Raw genomic sequence first — 19,982 nt, 5'->3', positions numbered from 1 at the left:
CGAGCCCACCCGGTGGTGGTGCGGTGTTTCTTTTTCTTCGGGCTGATAGCTCTGAAGAAATGTTCTGACAGTGGTGAGAGTGGAGCACGACTGCCTCCGTGGCCCAATTGGCTAGCGCGATCGGCTGTTAACCGAAAGGTTGGAGGTTCGAGCCCACCCGGTGGTGGTGCGGCGCTTTTTCTTCTTTGAGCTGATAGCTCTGAAGAAATGTTCTGACGGTGGTGAGAGTGGAGGACGACTGTCTCCGTGGCGCAATTGGCTAGCGCATTCGGCTGTTAACCGAAAGGTTGGAGGTTCGAGCCCACCCGGTGGCGGTGCGGCGCTTTTTCTTCAATGAGCTGATAGCTCTGAAGAAATGTTCTGACGGTGGTGAGAGTGGAGCACGACTGTCTCCGTGGCGCAATTGGCTAGCGCGTTCGGCCGTTAACCGAAAGGCTGGAGGTTCGAGCCCACCCAGTGGTGGTGTGGCGCTTTTTTTTCTTTGGGCTGTTAGCTCTGAAGAAATGATTTGATGGTGGTGAGAGCAGAGCACGACTGTCTCCGTGGCGCCAGTGGCTAGCGCGATCGGCTGTTAACCAAAAGGTTGGAAGTTCGAGCCCACCCGGTGGTGGTGCGGCGTTTCTTTTTCTTTGGGCTGATAGCTCTGAAGAAATGTTCTGACGGTGGTAAGAGTGAAGCTCAACTGTCTCCGTGGCGCAATTGGCTAGCGCGATCGGCCGTTAACCGAAAGGTTGGAGGCTCGAGCCCACCCGGTGGTGGTGCGGCGCTTTTTTTTCTTTGGGCTGATAGCTCTGAAGAAATGTTCTGACGGTGGTGAGAGCGGAGCACGACTGTCTCCGTGGCGCCATTGGCTAGCGCGACCGGCTGTTAACCGAGAGGTTGGAGGTTCGAGCCCACCCGGTGGTGGTGCGGTGTTTCTTTTTCTTTGGGCTGATAGCTCTGAAGAAATGTTCTGACAGTGGTGAGAGTGGAGCACGACTGCCTCCGTGGCCCAATTGGCTAGCGCGATCGGCTGTTAACCGAAAGGTTGGAGGTTCGAGCCCACCCGGTGGTGGTGCGGCGCTTTTTCTTTTTTGAGCTGATAGCTCTGAAGAAATGTTCTGACGGTGGTGAGAGTGGAGCACGACTGTCTCCGTGGCGCAATTGGCTAGCGCGTTCGGCCGTTAACCGAAAGGCTGGAGGTTCGAGCCCACCCAGTGGTGGTGTGGCGCTTTTTTTTCTTTGGGCTGTTAGCTCTGAAGAAATGTTTTGATGGCGGTGAGAGCGGAGCACGACTGTCTCCGAGGCGCCAGTGGCTAGCGCGATCGGCTGTTAACCAAAAGGTTGGAAGTTCGAGCCCACCCGGTGGTGGTGCGGCGTTTCTTTTTCTTTGGGCTGATAGCTCTGAAGAAATGTTCTGACGGTGGTAAGAGTGAAGCTCAACTGTCTCCGTGGCGCAATTGGCTAGCGCGATCGGCCGTTAACCGAAAGGTTGGAGGCTCGAGCCCACCCGGTGGTGGTGCGGCGCTTTTTCTTTTTTGAGCTGATAGCTCTGAAGAAATGTTCTGACAGTGGTGAGAGTGGAGCACGACTGCCTCCGTGGCCCAATTGGCTAGCGCGATCGGCTGTTAACCGAAAGGTTGGAGGTTCGAGCCCACCCGGTGGTGGTGCGGCGCTTTTTCTTTTTTGAGCTGATAGCTCTGAAGAAATGTTCTGACGGTGGTGAGAGGGGAGCACGGCTGTCTCCGTGGCGCAATTGGCTAGCGCGTTCGGCCGTTAACCGAAAGGCTGGAGGTTCGAGCCCACCCAGTGGTGGTGTGGCGCTTTTTTTTCTTTGGGCTGTTAGCTCTGAAGAAATGTTCTGACGGTGGTGAGAGCGGAGCACGACTGTCTCCGTGGCGCCATTGGCTAGCGCGACCGGCTGTTAACCGAGAGGTTGGAGGTTCGAGCCCACCCGGTGGTGGTGCGGTGTTTCTTTTTCTTTGGGCTGATAGCTCTGAAGAAATGTTCTGACAGTGGTGAGAGTGGAGCACGACTGCCTCCGTGGCCCAATTGGCTAGCGCGATCGGCTGATAACCGAAAAGTTGGAGGTTCGAGCCCACCCGGTGGTGGTGCGGCGCTTTTTCTTTTTTGAGCTGATAGCTCTGAAGAAATGTTCTGACAGTGGTGAGAGTGGAGCACCACTGTCTCCGTGGCGCAATTGGCTAGCGCGATCGGCTGTTAACCGAAAGGTTGTAGTTTCGAGCCTTCCCGGGAGTGGTGTGTTGCTCTTTTCTTTGCGCTGATAGCTTTGGAGATATGTTCTGGTGGTGATGAGAGCGGAGCACGACTGTCTCCGTGGCGCCAGTGGCTAGCGCGATCGGCTGTTAACCAAAAGGTTGGAAGTTCGAGCCCACCCGGTGGTGGTGCGGCGTTTCTTTTTCTTTGGGCTCATAGCTCTGAAGAAATGTTCTGACGGTGGTAAGAGTGAAGCTCAACTGTCTCCGTGGCGCAATTGGCTAGCGCGATCGGCCGTTAACCGAAAGGTTGGAGGCTCGAGCCCACCCGGTGGTGGTGCGGCGCTTTTTTTTCTTTGGGCTGATAGCTCTGAAGAAATGTTCTGACGGTGGTGAGAGCGGAGCACGACTGTCTCCGTGGCGCCATTGGCTAGCACGACAGGCTGTTAACCGAGAGGTTGGAGGTTCGAGCCCACCCGGTGGTGGTGCGGTGTTTCTTTTTCTTTGGGCTGATAGCTCTGAAGAAATGTTCTGACAGTGGTGAGAGTGGAGCACGACTGCCTCCGTGGCCCAATTGGCTAGCGCGATCGGCTGTTAACCGAAAGGTTGGAGGTTCGAGCCCACCCGGCGGTGGTGCGGCGCTTTTTCTTCTTTGAGCTGATAGCTCTGAAGAAATGTTCTGACGATGGTGAGAGTGGAGCACGACTGTCTCCGAGGCGCAATTGGCTAGCGCATTCGGCTGTTAACCGAAAGGATGGAGGTTCGAGCCCACCCGGTGGTGGTGCGGCGCTTTTTCTTTTTTGAGCTGATAGCTCTGAAGAAATGTTCTGACGGTGGTGAGAGTGGAGCACGACTGTCTCCGTGGCGCAATAGGCTAGCGCGTTCGGCCGTTAACCGAAAGGCTGGAGGTTCGAGCCCACCCGGTGGTGGTGTGTCGCTTTTTTTTCTTTGGGCTGATAGCTCTGAAGAAATGTTCTGATGGTGGTGAGAGCGGAGCACGACTGTCTCCGTGGCGCCATTGGCTAGCGCGATCGGCTGTTAACCAAAAGGTTGGAAGTTCGAGCCCACCCGGCGGTGGTGCGGCGTTTCTTTCTCTTTGGGCTGATAGCTCTGAAGAAATGTTCTGACGGTGGTAAGAGTGAAGCACGACTGTCTCCGTGGCGCAATTGGCTAGCGCGATCGGACGTTAACCGAAACGTTGGAGGCTCAAGCCCACCCGGTGGTGGTGCGGCGCTTTTTTTTCTTTGGGCTGATAGCTCTGAAGAAATGTTCTGACAGTGGTGAGAGTGGAGCACCACTGTCTCCGTGGCGCAATTGGCTAGCGCGATCGGCTGTTAACCGAAAGGTTGTAGTTTCGAGCCTTCCCGGGAGTGGTGTGTTGCTCTTTTCTTTGCGCTGATAGCTTTGGAGATATGTTCTGGTGGTGATGAGAGTGGAGCACGACTGTCTCCGTGGGGCAATTGGCTAGCGCGATCGGCTGTTAACCGAAAGGCTGGAGGTTCGAGCCCACCCGGTGGAGGTGCGGCGCTTTTTTCTTCTTGGGGCTGATAGCTCTGAAGTAATGTTCTGACGGAGGTGGGAGTGCTGCTCTATACTGTCGCCGTGGCGCAATTGGCTAGCGCGATCGGCCGTTAACCGAAAGGTTGGAGGCTCAAGCCCACCCGGTGGTGGTGCGGCGCTTTTTTTTCTTTGGGCTGATAGCTCTGAAGAAATGTTCTGACAGTGGTGAGAGTGGAGCACCACTGTCTCCGTGGCGCAATTGGCTAGCGTGATCGGCTGTTAACCGAAATGTTGTAGTTTCGAGCCTTCCCGGGAGTGGTGTGTTGCTCTTTTCTTTGCGCTGATAGCTTTGAAGATATGTTCTGATGGTGGTGAGAGTGGAGCACGACTGTCTCCGTGGCGCGATTGGCTAGCGCGTTCGGCCGTTAACCGAAAGGCTGGAGGTTCGAGCCCACCCGGTGGTGGTGTGGCGCTTTTTTTTCTTTGGGCTGATAGCTCTGAAGAAATGTTCTGATGTTGGTGAGAGCGGAGCACGACTGTCTCCGTGGCGCCAGTGGCTAGCGCGATCGGCTGTTAACCAAAAGGTTGGAAGTTCGAGCCCACCCGGTGGTGGTGCGGCGTTTCTTTTTCTTTGGGCTGATAGCTCTGAAGAAATGTTCTGACGGTGGTAAGAGTGAAGCACGACTGTCTCCGTGGCGCAATTGGCTAGCGCGTTCGGCCGTTAACCGAAAGGCAGGAGGTTCGAGCCCACCCGGGAGTGGTGTGTTGTTTTTTTCTTAGCACTGATAGCTTTGAAGATATGTTCTGATGGTGTGGATATTGGAGCACGACTGTCTCCGTGGCGCTATTGGCTAGCGCAATCGGCTGTTAACCGAAATGTTGGAGGTTCCAGCCCTTCCGGGAGCAGTGTGTCACTTTTTGTATTGCGCTGATAGCTTTGGAGAAATGTACAGACGGTAGTGAGAGCGCTGCACGACTGTCTCCGTGGCGCAACTGGCTAGCACGTTCGGCTGTTAACCAAAAAGTTGGAGGTTTCCGCCCTCCCGGGAGTGGTGTGTTGCTTTTTTCTTTGCGCTGATAGCTTTGAAGATATGTTCTGATGGTGGTGAGAGTGGAGCACGACTGCCTCCGTGGCGCTATTGGCTAGCGCGATGGGCTGTTAACCGAAAGGTTGGAGGTTCGAGCTCACCCGGTGGTGGAGCGGCGCTTTTTTCCTTTGGGCTGATAGCTCTGAAGAAATGTTCTGACGGTGGTGAGAGTGGAGCACGACTATCTCCGTGGCGCAATGGGCTAGCGCGATCGGCTGTTACCTGAAAGGCTGGAGGTTCGAGCCCTCCAGGGAGTGGTTTGTTGCTTTTTTTTCTTTGGGCTGATAGCTTTGAAGATATGTTCTGATGGTGGTGAGAGTGGAGCAGGACTGTCTCCGTGCCGCAATTGGGTAGCGCGATCAGCTGTTAGCGAAAAGGTTGTAGGTTCGAGCCCACCCGGTGGTGGTTCGGCGCTTTTTTTTTCTTTGGGCTCATAGCTTTGAATATATGTTCTAATGGTGGTGAGAGTGGAGCAGGACTGTCTCCGTGGCGCAATTGGCTAGCGCGATCAGCTGTTAACCGAAAGGTTGGAGTTTCGAGCCCACCCGTGGACGGTGTGTCGCTTTTTTTTTGCTTTGCGCTGATGGCGTTGAAGATATGTTCTGATGGTGGTGAGAGTGAAGCACGACTGTCTCCGTGGCGCAATTGGCTAGCGCGATCGGCTGTTAACTGAAAGGTTGGAGGTTCGAGCCCTCCCGTGAGTGGTTTTCTGCTTTTTTTTCTTTGGGCTGATAGCTTTGAAGTTATGTTTGATAGTGGTGAGAGTGGTGCAGGACTGTCTCCGTAGCGCAATTGGCTAGCGCGATTGGCTGTTAACCGAAATGTTGGAGGTTTGAGCCCACCAGGGGATGGTGTGTCGCTTTTTTCTTTGCGCTTATAGCTTTGAAGATATGTTCTGATGATGTTGAGAGGGGAGAACGACTGTCTCCGTGGCTGTCGCAATTGGCTAGCACGATCGCATGTTGACCGAGAGGTTGGAGGTTCGAGCCCTCTCGGAATTGGTGTGCTGCTTTTTTCTTTGCGCTGATAGCTTTAAAGATATGTTCTGATGGTGGTGAGAGTGAAGGACGACTGTCTCCGTGGCGCAATTGGCTAGCGCGATCGGCTGTTAACCGAAAGGTTGGAGGTTCTGCCCACCCGATGGTGGTGCGGCACTTCTTTTTCTTTGGGCTGATAGCTTTGAATTTATGTTCTCATGGTGGTGAGACTGGAGCAGGACTGTCTCCGTGGCGCAATTCGCTAGCGCGATCGGTTGTTAACCGAAAGATTGGAGTTTCGAGCCCACCAGTGGACGGTGTGTCGCTTTTTTTTGCTTTGCGCTGATGGCGTTGAAGGTATGTTCTGATGGTGGTGAGAGTGAAGCACGACTGTCTCCGTGGCGCAATTGGCTAGCGCGATCGGCCGTTAACCGAAAGGCTGGAGGTTCGAGCCCACCCGGTGGTGGTGTGGCGCTTCTTTTTTCTTTGGGCTGATAGCTCTGAAGAAATGTTCTGACGGTGGTGAGAGTGGAGCACGACTGTCTCCGTGGCGCAATTGGCTAGCGCGTTCGTATGGTATTCGAAAGGTTGGAGGTTCCAGCCCTTCCGGGAGCAGTGTGTCGCTTTTTTTATTGCGCTGATAGCTTTGGAGAAATGTACAGACGGTGCTGAGAGCGCTGCACTACTGTCTTCGTGGCACAATTGGCTAGCGCGTTCGGCTGTTAACCGAAAGGCTGGAGGTTCGAGCCCTCCCGGGAGTGGTTCGTTGCTTTTTTTTCTTTGGGCTGATAGCTTTGAAGATATGTTTTGATGGTGGTGAGAGTGGAGCAGGACTGTCTCCGAGGCGCAATTGGCTAGCGCGATCAGCTGTTAACCAAAAGATTGGAGGTTCGAGCCCACCCGGTGGTGGTGCGGCGCTTTTTTTTCTTTGGGCTCATAACTTTGAAGATATGTTCTGATGATGGTGAGAGTGGAGCAGGACTGTCTCCGTGGCGCAATTGGCTAGCGCGATCGGTTGTTAACCGAAAGGTTGGAGTTTCGAGCCCTACCGGGAGTGGTGTGTTGCTTTTTTCTTTGCACTGATAGCTTTGAAGATATGTTCTGATGGTGGTGAGAGTGGAAAAGGACTGTCTCCGTGGCGCCATTGGCTAGCGCGATCGGCTGTTAACCAAAAGGTTGGAGTTTCGAGCCCTCCCGGGAGTGATGTGATGCTCTTTTCTTTGTGCTGATAGCTTTGGAGAAATGTTCTGACGGTGGTGAGATTTGACCACGACTGTCTCCGTGGCGCAATTGGCTAGCACGTTCGGCTGTTAACCAAAAATTTGGAGGTTCGAGCCCTCCCGGGAGTGGTGTGTTGCTTTTTCTTTGCGCTGATAGCTCTGAAGAAATGTTCTGACGGTGGTGAGAGTGGAGCACGACTGTCTCTGTGGCGCAATTGGCTAGCGCGATCGGCTGTTAACCGAAAGGTTGGAGGTTCGAGCCCACCCGGTGGTGGTGCGGCGCTTTTTTTTCTTTGGGCTGATAGTCTGAAGAAATGTTCTGACGGTGGTGAGAGAGGAGCACGACTGTCTCCGTGGCGCTATTGGCTAGCGTGATGGGCTGTTAACCGAAAGGTTGGAGGTTCGAGCCCACCCGGTGGTGGTGCGGCGCTTTTTTTCCTTTGGGCTGATAGCTCTGAAGAAATGTTCTGACGGTGGTGAGAGTGGAGCACGAGTGTCTCTGTGGCGCAATTGGCTAGCGCGATCGGCTGTTAACCGAAAGATTGGATGTTTGAGCCCACCAGGGGATGGTTTGTTGCTTTTTTTCCTTTGGGCTGATAGCTCTGAGGAAATGTTCTGACGGTGGTGAGAGTGTAGCGCGACTGTCTCCGTGGCGCAATTGGCTAGCGCGATCGGCTTTTAACTGAAAGGTTGGAGGTTCGAGCCCTCCCGAGAGTGTTGTGTAGCTTTTTTTTCTTCGGGCTGATAGCTTTGAAGATATGTTCTGATGGTGGTGAGAGTAGAGCAGGACTGTCTCCGTGGCGCAACTGGCTAGCGCGATCGGCTGTTAACCGAAAGGTTGGAGGTTCGAGCCCACCCGGTCGTGGTGCTGCGCTTTTTTTCCTTTGGGCTGATAGCTCTGAGGAAATGTTCTGACGGTGGTGAGGGTGTAGCGTGACTGTCTCCGTGGCGCAATTGGCTAGTGCGATCGGCTTTTAACTGAAAGGTTGGAGGTTCGAGCCCTCCCGAGAGTGTTGTGTAGCTTTTTTTTCTTTGGGCTGATAACTTTAAAGATATGTTCTGATGGTGGTGAGAGTGGAAAAGGACTGTCTCCGTGGCGCAATTGGCTAGCGCAATCGGCTGTTAACCGAAAGTTTGGAGGTTCCTGCCCTCCCGGAAGCAGTGTGTCAGTTTTTTATCTTTGCGCTGATAGCTTTGGAGAAATGTTTTCACGGTGGTGAGATTGGAGCGCGACTGTCTCCGTGGCGCAATTGGCTAGCACGTTCGGCTGTTAACCGAAAATTTGGAGGTTCGAGCCCTCCCGGGAGTGGTGTGTTGCTTTTTCTTTGCGCTGATAGCTTTGAAGATATGTTCTGATGGTGCTGAAAGTGGAGCACGACTGTCTCCGTGGTGCAATCGGCTAGCGTGATCGGCTGTTAACCGAAAGGTTGGAGGTTCGAGCCCACCCGGTGGTGGTGTGTTGGTTTTTTCTTTGCGCTGATAGCTTTGAAGATATGTTCTGATGGTGGTGAAAGCGGAGCACGACTGTCTCCGTGGCGCAAATGGCTAGCACGTTCGGCTGTTAACCAAAACATTGGAGGTTTGAGCCCTCCCGGGAGTGGTGTGTTGCTTTTTTCTTCACTATTATAGCTTTAAAGATATGTTCTGATGGGGGTGAGAGTGGAGCACGACTGTCTCCGTGGCGCTATTGGCTAGCGCGATGGGCTGTTAACCGAAAGGCTGGAGGTTCGAGCCCACCCGGTGGTGAAGCGGCGCTTTTTTCCCTTTGGGCTGATAGCTCTGAAGAAATGTTCTGACGGTGGTGAGAGTGGAGCACGACTATCTCTGTGGCGCAATTGGCTAGCGCGATCGGCTGGTAACTGAAAGGTTGGAGGTTCGAGCCCTCCCGGGATTGGTTTGTTGCTTTTTTTTCTTTGGGCTGAAAGCTTTGAAGATATGTTCTGAAGGTGGTGAGAGTGGAGCAGGACTGTCTCCGTGGCGCAATTGGCTAGCGCGATCAGCTGTTAACCAAAAGGTTGGAGGTTCGAGCCCCCCCGGTGGTGGTGCGGCGCTTCTTTTTCTTTGGGCTGATAGCTTTGAAGATATGTTCTCATGGTGGTGAGAGTGGAGCAGGACTGTCTCCGTGGCGCAATTGGCTAGCGCGATCGGTTGTTAACCGAAAGATTGGAGTTTCGAGCCCACCCGTGGACGGTGTGTCGCTTTTTTTTCGCTTTGCGCTGATGGCTTTGAAGGTATTTTCTGATGGTGGTGAGAGTGAAGCACGACTGTCTCCGTGGCGCAATTGGCTAGCGCAATCGGCTGTTAACCGAAAGGTTGGAATTTCGAGCCCTCCCGGGAGTGGTGTGTTGCTTTTTTCTTTGCGCTGATAGCTTTGAAGATATGTTCTTATGGTGTTGAGAGTGGCGCACGACTGTCTCTGTGGCGCAATTGGCTAGCGCGTTCGGCCGTTAACCGAAAGGCTGGAGGTTCGAGCCCACCCGGTGGTGGTGTGGTGCTTTTTTTTCTTAGGGCTGATAGCTCTGAAGAAATGTTCTGACGGTGGTGAGAACGGAGCACGACTGTCTCCGTGGCGCCATTGGCTAGCGCGACCGGCTGTTAACCGAGAGGTTGGAGGTTCGAGCCCACCCGGTGGTGGTGCGGCGTTTATTTTTCTTTGGGCTGATAGCTCTGAAGAAATGTTCTGACAGTGGTGAGAGTGGAGCACGACTGCCTCCGTGGCCCAATTGGCTAGCGCGATCGGCTGTTAACCGAAAGATTGGAGGTTCGAGCCCACCCGGTGGTGGTGCGGCGGTTTTTCTTTTTTGGGCTGATAGCTCTGAAGAAATGTTCTGACGGTGGTGAGAGTGGAGCATGACTGTCTCCGTGGCGCAATTGGCTAGCGCGTTCGGCTGTTAACCGAAAGGTTGGAGGTTCGAGCCCACCCGGTGGTGGTGCGGCGCTTTTTTTCTTTGGGCTGATAGTCTGAAGAAATGTTCTGCGGTGGTGAGAGTGGTGCACGACTGTCTCCGTGGCGCAATCGGCTAGCGCAATGGGCCCTTAATCGAAAGGTTGGAGGTTCGAGACCACTCGGTGGAGGTGCGGCGCTTTTTTTCCTTTGGGCTGATAGCTCTGAGGAAATGTTCTGACGGTGGTGAGAGTGGAGCACGACTGTCTCCGTGGCGCAATTGGCTAGCGCGATCGGCTGTTAACCGAAAAGTTGGAGGTTCGATCCCTCCCGAGAGTGGTGTGTTGCTTTTTTCTTTGCGCTGATAGCTTTGAAGATATGTTCTGATGGTGGGGAGATTGGAGCACGACTGTCTCCGTGGCGCAATTGGCTAGCGCGATCGGCTGTTAACCGAAAGGTTGGAATTTCGAGCCCTCCCGTGAGTGGTGTGTTGCTTTTTTCTTTGCACTGATAGCTTTGAAGATATGTTCTGATGGTGGTGAGAGTGGAGCACGACTGTCTCCGTGGCGCAATTGGCTAGCGCGTTCGGCCATTAACCGAAAGGCTGGAGGTTCGAGCCCACCCGGTGGTTGTGTGGCGCTTTTTTTTCTTTGGGCTGATAGCTCTGAAGAAATGTTCTGACGGTGGTGAGAGCGGAGCACGACTGTCTCCGTGGCGCCATTGGCTAGCGCGACCGGCTGTCAACCGAGAGTTTTCAGGTTCGAGCCCACCCGGTGGTGGTGCGGCGTTTCTTTTTCTTTGGGCTGATAGCTCTGAAGAAATGTTCTGACAGTGTGCTGAGAGTGGAGCACGACTGCCTCCGTGGCCCAATTGGCTAGCGCGATCGGCTGTTAACCGAAAGTTTGGAGGTTCGAGCCCACCCGTGGGTGGTGCGGCGCTTTTTCTTCTTTGAGCTGATAGCTCTGAAGAAATGTTCTGACGGTGGTGAGAGTGGAGCACGACTGTCTCCGTGGCGCAATTGGCTAGCGCGATCGGCTGTTAACCGAAAGGTTGTAGTTTCGAGCCTTCCTGGGAGTGGTGTGTTGCTCTTTTCTTTGCGCTGATAGCTTTGAAGATATGTTCTGATGGTGGTGAGAGTGGAGCACGACTGTCTCCGTGGCGCAATTGGCTAGCGCGTTCGGCCGTTAACCGAAAGGCTGGAGGTTCGAGCCCACCCGGTGGTGGTGTGGCGCTTTTTTTTCTTCGGGCTGATAGCTCTGAAGAGATGTTCTGACGGTGGTGAGAGCGGAGCACGACTGTCTCCGTGGCGCCATTGGCTAGCGCGACCGGCTGTTAACCGAGAGTTTTCAGGTTCGAGCCCACCAGGGGACGGTGTGTCGCTTTTTTCTTTGCGCTGATAGCTTTGAAGATATGTTCTGATGGTGGTGAGAGGGGAGAACGACTGTCTCCGTGGCTGTCGCAATTGGCTAGCGCGATCGGCTGTTGACCGAGAAGTTGGATGTTCGAGCCCACACGATGGTGGTGCGGCGTTTCTTTTTCTTTGGGCTGTTAGCTCTGAAGAAATGTTCTGACAGTGGTGAGAGTGGAGCACGACTGCCTCCGGGGCCCAATTGGCTAGCGCGATCGGCTGTTAACCGAAAGGTTGGAGGTTCGAGCCCACCCGGTGGTGATGCGGCGCTTTTTTTCCTTTGGGCTGATAGCTCTGAAGAAATGTTCTGATGGTGGTGAGAGTGGAGCACGACTGTCTCCGTGGCGCAATTGGCTAGCGCGATCGGCTGTTAACTGAAAGGTTGGAGGTTCGAGCCCTCCCGGCAGTGGTTTGTTGCTTTTTTTCTTTGGGCTGATAGCTTTGAAGATATGTTCTGATGGTGGTGAGAGTGGAGCAGGACTGTCTCCGTGGCGCAATTGGGTAGCGCGATCAGCTGTTAGCCAAAAGGTTGGAGGTTCGAGCCCACCCGGTGGTGAATCGGCGCTTTTTTTTCTTTGGGCTCATAGCTTTGAAGTTATGTTCTGATGGTGGTGAGAGTGGAGCAGGACTGTCTCCGGGGCGCAATTGGCTAGCGCGATCGGCTGTTAACCGAAAGGTTCGAGGTTCGAGCCCACCCGATGGTTGTGCGACACTACTTTTTTCTTTGGGCTGATAGCTTTGAAGATATGTTCTCATGGTGGTGAGACTGGAGCAGGACTGTCTCCGTGGCGCAATTGGATAGCGCGATCGGTTGTTAACCGAAAGATTGCAGTTTCGAGCCCACCCGTGGACGGTGTGTCGCTTTTTTTTTGCTTTGCGCTGATGGCATTGAAGGTATGTTCTCATGGTGGTGAGAGTGAAGCACGACTGTCTCCGTGGCGCATTTGGCTAGCGCGATCGGCTGTTAACCGAAAGGTTGGAATTTCGAGCCCTCCCGGGAGTGGTGTGTTGCTTTTTTCTTTGCGCTGATAGCTTTGAAGATATTTTCTGATGGTGGTGAGAGTGGAGCACGACTGTCTCCGTGGCGCAATTGGCTAGCGCGTTCGGCCGTTAACCGAAAGGCTGGAGGTTCGAGCCCACCCGGGGGTAGTGCGGCGCTTTTTTTTTCTTTGGGCTGATAGCTTTGAAGATATGTTTGATGGTGGTGAGAGTGGTGCAGGACTGTCTCCGTAGCGCAATTGGCTAGCGCGATTGGCTCTTAACCGAAAGGTTGGAGGTTTGAGCCCACCAGGAGACGGTGTGTCGCTTTTTTCTTTGCGCTGATAGCTTTGAAGATATGTTCTGATGGTGGTGAGAGTGGACCACGACTGTCTCCGTGGCGCAATTGGCTAGCGCGTTGGGCTGTTAACCGAAACGTTGGAGGTTCGAGCCCACCCGGTTGTGGTGCTGCGCTTTTTTTCCTTTGGGCTGATAGCTCTGAGGAAATGTTCTGACGGTGGTGAGAGTGTAGCGCGACTGTCTCCGTGGCGCAATTGGCTAGCGCGATCGGCTTTTAACTGAAAGGTTGGAGGTTCGAGCCCTCCCGAGAGTGTTGTGTAGCTTTTTTTTCTTCGGGCTGATAGCTTTGAAGATATGTTCTGATGGTGGTGAGAGTAGAGCAGGACTGTCTCCGTGGCGCAACTGGCTAGCGCGATCGGCTGTTAACCGAAAGGTTGGAGGTTCGAGCCCACCCGGTCGTGGTGCTGCGCTTTTTTTCCTTTGGGCTGATAGCTCTGAGGAAATGTTCTGAAGGTGGTGAGGGTGTAGCGTGACTGTCTCCGTGGCGCAATTGGCTAGCGCGATCGGCTTTTAACTGAAAGGTTGGAGGTTCGAGCCCTCCCGAGAGTGTTGTGTAGCTTTTTTTTCTTTGGGCTGATAGCTTTGAAGATATGTTCTGATGGTGGTGAGAGTGGAAAAGGACTGTCTCCGTGGCGCAATTGGCTAGCGCAATCGGCTGTTAACCGAAAGTTTGGAGGTTCGAGCCCTCCCGGAAGCAGTGTGTCACTTTTTTTATCTTTGCGCTGATAGCTTTGGAGAAATGTTTTCACGGTGGTGAGATTGGAGCACGACTGTCTCCGTGGCGCAATTGGCTAGCACGTTCGGCTGTTAACCGAAAATTTGGAGGTTCGAGCCCTCCCGGGAGTGGTGTGTTGCTTTTTCTTTGCGCTGATAGCTTTGAAGATATGTTTTGATGGTGGTGAGAGTGGAGCACGACTGTCTCCGTGGTGCAATCGGCTAGCGTGATCGGCTGTTAACCGAAAGGTTGGAGGTTCGAGCCCACCCGGTGGTGGTGTGTTGCTTTTTTCTTTGCGCTGATAGCTTTGAAGATATGTTCTGATGGTGGTGAAAGCGGAGCACGACTGTCTCCGTGGCGCAAATAGCTAGCACGTTCGGCTGTTAACGAAAACATTGGAGGTTTGAGCCCTCCCGGGAGTGGTGTGTTGCTTTTTTCTTTGCTATTATAGCTTTAAAGATATGTTCTGATGGTGGTGAGAGTGGAGCACGACTGTCTCTGTGGCGCTATTGGCTAGCGTGATGGGCTGTTAACCGAACGGCTGGAGGTTCGAGCCCACCCGGTGGTGGAGCGGCGCTTTTTTTCCTTTGGGCTGCTAGCTCTGAAGAAATGTTCTGACGGTGGTGAGAGTGGAGCACGACTATCTCTGTGGAGCAATTGGCTAGCGCGATCGGCTGTTAACTGAAAGGTTGGAGGTTCGAGCCCTCCCGAGATTGGTTTGTTGCTTTTTTTTCTTTGGGCTGAAAGCTTTGAAGACATGTTCTGATGGTGGTGAGAGTGGAGCAGGACTGTCTCCGTGGCGCAATTGGCTAGCGCGATCAGCTGTTAACCTAAAGGTTGGAGGTTCGAGCCCACCCGGTGGTGGTCGGCGCTTCTTTTTCTTTGGGCTGATAGCTTTGAAGATATGTTCTCATGGTGGTGAGAGTGGAGCAGGACTGTCTCCGTGGCGCAATTGGCTAGCGCGATCGGTTGTTAACCGAAAGATTGGAGTTTCGAGCCCACCCGTGGACGGTGTGTCGCTTTTTTTTTTGCTTTGCGCTGATGGCGTTGAAGGTATTTTCTGATAGTGGTGGGAGTGAAGCACGACTGTCTCCGTGGCGCAATTGGCTAGCGCAATCGGCTGTTAACCGAAAGGTTGGAATTTCGAGCCCTCCCGGGAGTGGTGTGTTGCTTTTTTCTTTGCGCTGATAGCTTTGAAGATATGTTCTTATGGTGTTGAGAGTGGCGCACGACTGTCTCTGGGCGCAATTGGCTAGCGCGTTCGGCCGTAAACCGAAAGGCTGGAGGTTCGAGCCCACCCGGTGGTGGTGTGGCGCTTTTTTTTCTGAGGGCTCATAGCTCTGAAGATATGTTGTGATGGTGGTGAGAGTGGAGCAGGACTGTCTCTGGGGCGCAATTGGCTAGCGCGATCGGCTGTTAACCGAAAGGTTGGAGGTTCGAGCCCACCCGGTGGTGGTCGGCGCTTCTTTTTCTTTGGGCTGATAGCTTTGAAGATATGTTCTCATGGTGGTGAGAGTGGAGCAGGACTGTCTCCGTGGCGCAATTGGCTAGCGCGATCGGTTGTTAACCGAAAGATTGGAGTTTCGAGCCCACCCGTGGACGGTGTGTCGCTTTTTTTTTGCTTTGCGCTGATGGCGTTGAAGGTATTTTCTGATAGTGGTGGGAGTGAAGCACGACTGTCTCCGTGGCGCAATTGGCTAGCGCAATCGGCTGTTAACCGAAAGGTTGGAATTTCGAGCCCTCCCGGGAGTGGTGTGTTGCTTTTTTCTTTGCGCTGATAGCTTTGAAGATATGTTCTTATGGTGTTGAGAGTGGCGCACGACCGTCTCTGGGCGCAATTGGCTAGCGCGTTCGGCCGTCAACCGAAAGGCTGGAGGTTCGAGCCCACCCGGTGGTGGTGTGGCGCTTTTTTTTCTGAGGGCTGATAGCTCTGAAGAAATGTTCTGACGGTGGTGAGAGCGGAGCACGACTGTCTCCGTGGCGCCATTGGCTAGCGCGACCGGCTGTTAACCGAGAGGTTGGAGGTTCGAGCCCACCCGGTGGTGGTGCGGCGTTTATTTTTCTTTGGGCTGATAGCTCTGAAGAAACGTTCTGACAGTGGTGAGAGTGGAGCACGACTGTCTCCGTGGCGCAATTGGATAGCGCGATCGGTTGTTAACCGAAAGATTGCAGTTTCGAGCCCACCCGTGGACGGTGTGTCGCTTTTTTTTTGCTTTGCGCTGATGGCATTGAAGGTATGTTCTCATGGTGGTGAGAGTGAAGCACGACTGTCTCCGTGGCGCAATTGGCTAGCGCGATCGGCTGTTAACCGAAAGGTTGGAATTTCGAGCCCTCCCGGGAGTGGTGTGTTGCTTTTTTCTTTGCGCTGATAGCTTTGAAGATATTTTCTGATGGTGGTGAGAGTGGAGCACGACTGTCTCCGTGGCGCAATTGGCTAGCGCGTTCGGCCGTTAACCGAAAGGCTGGAGGTTCGAGCCCACCCGGGGGTAGTGCGGCGCTTTTTTTTTCTTTGGGCTGATAGCTTTGAAGATATGTTTGATGGTGGTGAGAGTGGTGCAGGACTGTCTCCGTAGCGCAATTGGCTAGCGCGATTGGCTCTTAACCGAAAGGTTGGAGGTTTGAGCCCACCAGGAGACGGTGTGTCGCTTTTTTCTTTGCGCTGATAGCTTTGAAGATATGTTCTGATGGTGGTGAGAGTGGACCACGACTGTCTCCGTGGCGCAATTGGCTAGCGCGTTGGGCTGTTAACCGAAACGTTGGAGGTTCGAGCCCACCCGGTTGTGGTGCTGCGCTTTTTTTCCTTTGGGCTGATAGCTCTGAGGAAATGTTCTGACGGTGGTGAGAGTGTAGCGCGACTGTCTCCGTGGCGCAATTGGCTAGCGCGATCGGCTTTTAACTGAAAGGTTGGAGGTTCGAGCCCTCCCGAGAGTGTTGTGTAGCTTTTTTTTCTTCGGGCTGATAGCTTTGAAGATATGTTCTGATGGTGGTGAGAGTAGAGCAGGACTGTCTCCGTGGCGCAACTGGCTAGCGCGATCGGCTGTTAACCGAAAGGTTGGAGGTTCGAGCCCACCCGGTCGTGGTGCTGCGCTTTTTTTACTTTGGGCTGATAGCTCTGAGGAAATGTTCTGACGGTGGTGAGGGTGTAGCGTGACTGTCTCCGTGGCGCAATTGGCTAGCGCGATCGGCTTTTAACTGAAAGGTTGGAGGTTCGAGCCCTCCCGAGAGTGTTGTGTAGCTTTTTTTTCTTTGGGCTGATAGCTTTGAATATATGTTCTGATGGTGGTGAGAGTGGAAAAGGACTGTCTCCGTGGCGCAATTGGCTAGCGCAATCGGCTGTTAACCGAAAGTTTGGAGGTTCGAGCCCTCCCGGAAGCAGTGTGTCACTTTTTTTATCTTTGCGCTGATAGCTTTGGAGAAATGTTTTCACGGTGGTGAGATTGGAGCACGACTGTCTCCGTGGCGCAATTGGCTAGCACGTTCGGCTGTTAACCGAAAATTTGGAGGTTCGAGCCCTCCCGGGAGTGGTGTGTTGCTTTTTCTTTGCGCTGATAGCTTTGAAGATATGTTTTGATGGTGGTGAGAGTGGAGCACGACTGTCTCCGTGGTGCAATCGGCTAGCGTGATCGGCTGTTAACCGAAAGGTTGGAGGTTCGAGCCCACCCGGTGGTGGTGTGTTGCTTTTTTCTTTGCGCTGATAGCTTTGAAGATATGTTCTGATGGTGGTGAAAGCGGAGCACGACTGTCTCCGTGGCGCAAATAGCTAGCACGTTCGGCTGTTAACGAAAACATTGGAGGTTTGAGCCCTCCCGGGAGTGGTGTGTTGCTTTTTTCTTTGCTATTATAGCTTTAAAGATATGTTCTGATGGTGGTGAGAGTGGAGCACGACTGTCTCTGTGGCGCTATTGGCTAGCGTGATGGGCTGTTAACCGAACGGCTGGAGGTTCGAGCCCACCCGGTGGTGGAGCGGCGCTTTTTTTCCTTTGGGCTGCTAGCTCTGAAGAAATGTTCTGACGGTGGTGAGAGTGGAGCACGACTATCTCTGTGGAGCAATTGGCTAGCGCGATCGGCTGTTAACTGAAAGGTTGGAGGTTCGAGCCCTCCCGGGATTGGTTTGTTGCTTTTTTTTCTTTGGGCTGAAAGCTTTGAAGACATGTTCTGATGGTGGTGAGAGTGGAGCAGGACTGTCTCCGTGGCGCAATTGGCTAGCGCGATCAGCTGTTAACCTAAAGGTTGGAGGTTCGAGCCCACCCGGTGGTGGTTCGGCGCTTTTTTTTGTTTGGGCTCATAGCTCTGAAGATATGTTGTGATGGAGGTGAGAGTGGAGCAGGACTGTCTCTGGGGCGCAATTGGCTAGCGCGATCGGCTGTTAACCGAAAGGTTGGAGGTTCGAGCCCACCCGGTGGTGGTCGGCGCTTCTTTTTCTTTGGGCTGATAGCTTTGAAGATATGTTCTCATGGTGGTGAGAGTGGAGCAGGACTGTCTCCGTGGCGCAATTGGCTAGCGCGATCGGTTGTTAACCGAAAGATTGGAGTTTCGAGCCCACCCGTGGACGGTGTGTCGCTTTTTTTTTTGCTTTGCGCTGATGGCGTTGAAGGTATTTTCTGATAGTGGTGGGAGTGAAGCACGACTGTCTCCGTGGCGCAATTGGCTAGCGCAATCGGCTGTTAACCGAAAGGTTGGAATTACGAGCCCTCCCGGGAGTGGTGTGTTGCTTTTTTCTTTGCGCTGATAGCTTTGAAGATATGTTCTTATGGTGTTGAGAGTGGCGCACGACTGTCTCTGGGCGCAATTGGCTAGCGCGTTCGGCCGTCAACCGAAAGGCTGGAGGTTCGAGCCCACCCGGTGGTGGTGTGGCGCTTTTTTTTCTGAGGGCTGATAGCTCTGAAGAAATGTTCTGACGGTGGTGAGAGCGGAGCACGACTGTCTCCGTGGCGCCATTGGCTAGCGCGACCGGCTGTTAACCGAGAGGTTGGAGGTTCGAGCCCACCCGGTGGTGGTGCGGCGTTTATTTTTCTTTGGGCTGATAGCTCTGAAGAAATGTTCTGACAGTGGTGAGAGTGGAGCACGACTGCCTCCGTGGCCCAATTGGCTAGCGCGATCGGCTGTTAACCGAAAGATTGGAGGTTCGAGCCCACCCGGTGGTGGTGCGGCGCTTTTTCTTCTTTGGGCTGATAGCTCTGAAGAAATGTTCTGACGGTGGTGAGAGTGGTGCACGACTGTCTCCGTGGCGCAATTGGCTAGCGCAATGGGCCCTTAACCGAAAGGTTGGAGGTTCGAGACCACCCGGTGGTGGTGCGGCGTTTATTTTTCTTTGGGCTGATAGCTCTGAAGAAATGTTCTGACAGTGGTGAGAGTGGAGCACGACTGCCTCCGTGGCCCAATTGGCTAGCGCGTTCGGCTGTTAACCGAAAGGTTGGAGGTTCGAGCCCACCCGGTGGTGGTGCGGCGCTTTTTTTCTTTGGGCTGATAGTCTGAAGAAATGTTCTGCGGTGGTGAGAGTGGTGCACGACTGTCTCCGTGGCGCAATTGGCTAGCGCAATGGGCCCTTAACCGAAAGGTTGGAGGTTCGAGACCACTCGGTGGTGGTGTGGCGCTTTTTTTTCTTTGGGCTGATAGCTCTGAAGAAATGTTCTGACGGTGGTGAGAGCGGAGCACGACTGTCTCCGTGGCGCCATTGGCTAGCGCGACCGGCTGTTAACCGAGAGTTTTCAGGTTCGAGCCCACCCGGTGGTGGTGCGGCGTTTCTTTTTCATTGGGCTGATAGCTCTGAAGAAATGTTCTGACAGTGTGGTGAGAGTGGAGCACGACTGCCTCCGTGGCCCAATTGGCTAGCGCGATCGGCTGTTAACCGAAAGGTTGGAGGTTCGAGCCCACCCGTGGGTGGTGTGGCGCTTTTTCTTCTTTGAGCTGATAGCTCTGAAGAAATGTTCTGACGGTGGTGAGAGTGGAGCACGACTGTCTCCGTGGCGCAATTGGCTAGCGCGTTCGGCCGTTAACCGAAAGGCTGGAGGTTCGAGCCCACCCGGTGGTGGTGTGGCGCTTTTTTTTTCTTCGGGCTGATAGCTCTGAAGAGATGTTCTGACGGTGGTGAGAGCGGAGCACGACTGTCTCCGTGGCGCCATTGGCTAGCGTGACCGGCTGTTAACCGAGAGTTTTCAGGTTCGAGCCCACCAGGGGACGGTGTGTCGCTTTTTTCTTTGCGCTGATAGCTTTGAAGATATGTTCTGATGGTGGTGAGAGGGGAGAACGACTGTCTCCGTGGCTGTCGCAATTGGCTAGCGCGATCGGCTGTTGACCGAGAAGTTGGATGTTCGAGCCCACACGATGGTGGTGCGGCGTTTCTTTTTCTTTGGGCTGTTAGCTCTGAAGAAATGTTCTGACAGTGGTGAGAGTGGAGCACGACTGCCTCCGGGGCCCAATTGGCTAGCGCGATCGGCTGTTAACCGAAAGGTTGGAGGTTCGAGCCCACCCGGTGGTGATGCGGCGCTTTTTTTCCTTTGGGCTGATAGCTCTGAAGAAATGTTCTGATGGTGGTGAGAGTGGAGCACGACTGTCTCCGTGGCGCAATTGGCTAGCGCGATCGGCTGTTAACTGAAAGGTTGGAGGTTCGAGCCCTCCCGGCAGTGGTTTGTTGCTTTTTTTTCTTTGGGCTGATAG

At 53.7% G+C, this 19,982-nt stretch overlaps 3 non-coding genes across 3 annotated transcripts; all 3 read left to right on the top strand.

Annotated features, from left to right (window-relative positions):
* The first annotated feature begins 240 nt into the window (after positions 1-240).
* TRNAN-GUU (transfer RNA asparagine (anticodon GUU)) lies at positions 241-314 on the top strand. The gene has a single exon. It is a non-coding gene; the product is annotated as a tRNA-Asn (tRNA).
* A 12,033-nt stretch (positions 315-12,347) lies between these two features.
* On the top strand, positions 12,348-12,421 carry TRNAN-GUU (transfer RNA asparagine (anticodon GUU)). The gene has a single exon. It is a non-coding gene; the product is annotated as a tRNA-Asn (tRNA).
* Positions 12,422-15,740: 3,319 nt separating this feature from the next.
* Positions 15,741-15,814, top strand: TRNAN-GUU (transfer RNA asparagine (anticodon GUU)). Its single transcript has one exon. It is a non-coding gene; the product is annotated as a tRNA-Asn (tRNA).
* Positions 15,815-19,982: the final 4,168 nt, after the last annotated feature.

This window comes from Rhipicephalus microplus, unplaced genomic scaffold (genome assembly GCF_043290135.1).
Source record: "Rhipicephalus microplus isolate Deutch F79 unplaced genomic scaffold, USDA_Rmic scaffold_58, whole genome shotgun sequence".
Taxonomy (NCBI): domain Eukaryota; kingdom Metazoa; phylum Arthropoda; class Arachnida; order Ixodida; family Ixodidae; genus Rhipicephalus; species Rhipicephalus microplus.
Note: the sequence above shows the minus strand (reverse complement) of the source record. Positions and strands in the feature narration are given on the sequence as shown.